This window comes from Meleagris gallopavo, chromosome 1 (genome assembly GCF_000146605.3).
Source record: "Meleagris gallopavo isolate NT-WF06-2002-E0010 breed Aviagen turkey brand Nicholas breeding stock chromosome 1, Turkey_5.1, whole genome shotgun sequence".
In the NCBI taxonomy this organism is placed as follows: domain Eukaryota; kingdom Metazoa; phylum Chordata; class Aves; order Galliformes; family Phasianidae; genus Meleagris; species Meleagris gallopavo.
In genome coordinates, this window is record NC_015011.2 from 17,091,453 (window position 1) to 17,092,838 (window position 1,386).

Below are 1,386 nucleotides of genomic sequence, written 5' to 3' on the forward strand. Positions count from 1 at the left end.
CCTTTTTAATTTTTTTATTCCCATGGTCCCTGGAAGCTTTTCCTAACAGTTGAGACTGTTTGAAACCATGTACATTTGAGCCTTCATAGTATCTTCAGCCAATCAGTTCAGCTGTCAGGAAATGTCGTGTGATGTCCTTCGTTCTTCTGCTGTGTGTTGTAAGTAATGTTTCTCTTTTCCTGTGACACTCAGAACTCTACTTGTGCACATTCATTTTGTTCTCTTTTAGTAGATTAGTCAGTTTAATTTGCCAGTGCTTTGATTCTCTCTGTTTCCTCTTTTGAACATTTATTTCAACTATGTATTTTCAGTTTTAAGATTGCCTGAGTAGCATAGCTGATGCAGTTTTGTAATACTTAGTTTCATTTTCCTATTTGTTTTTTGTTCTTTCTTAGAAAATTATGCCATTCCTGACACTGATTTCTGAATTGATGTTTATTTTGAAACAATTCTAGTTTGATTTCCATAAATCTCCTTTAGATGATAACAGCTAATTTGGAATATATCACTTTAGTCATAGCTGTTTTTCCTGTGTGCATTAGAATGGCTTAGGTTGGAAGAGACTTCAGAGATCATCATCACCTTGCTTTTATTGACATAGAATTTCATCTGACATTTCATCATCTTTCATAGCTGTGTAAGATCTCTGTAGTTTTCATAGTTTCTTTTTACCACTCAGAATGATGCATTTCCGTAAGTGTATGCACCTCACAGTTCCAGCAGAACAAAAGCTGCAACATCACAGCTTCCTCGTTGTCAGACATTCTGACTTGTGTTCACCTTTATTTTTTCTCTTCATTAGTAAAATTCTGCACATTTCTCAGTGCAAGATAGCATATTAGGCTTCAGGTTATCATTGATATTTTTTCTTCTCCTGATTTCCTTGTTCTTTCTGTCTCGCTCCAATTTATAGGAGGGAGATGAGGTTCTTGTAATATCTGTATACCCGGCATGAGATTAAGAAACAATGGTTCAAATGTTGGTCCAACCAGTTTATTATAAATCCTAATCAGGGAGACGGGGAAGGGAAGGAGGGCAATAGGAAAGATAGGAAAGAAGCAAGAATTGCGTAAAGCAGGGATAGTCACCACCAGGATCCAGCAGCCGTCCTGTTGCACGACGTTTCGAAGGTCCGAGGCAAAAGCAGCAGGGGGAGAGCAGCAGCGTGGCCGGCCTTGGGCAGCAGGCAGGTAGCAGGAGGAAGTCGTGGAGCCAATCCGGGAGGAAGCAGCAGGACTCAGGTAGCAGGCCTAGGAGAGTCCGTCAGCATGCAGGAATTCTGTAGTGAGGAATGTGATGGCAGACACCTTGGCTCTTCTTCAGCATGCAGATAGAGCACAGAGCAAGTTCAGGAGGGAGAGAGGCAGGTCGTAAGGCTTCTCGTGA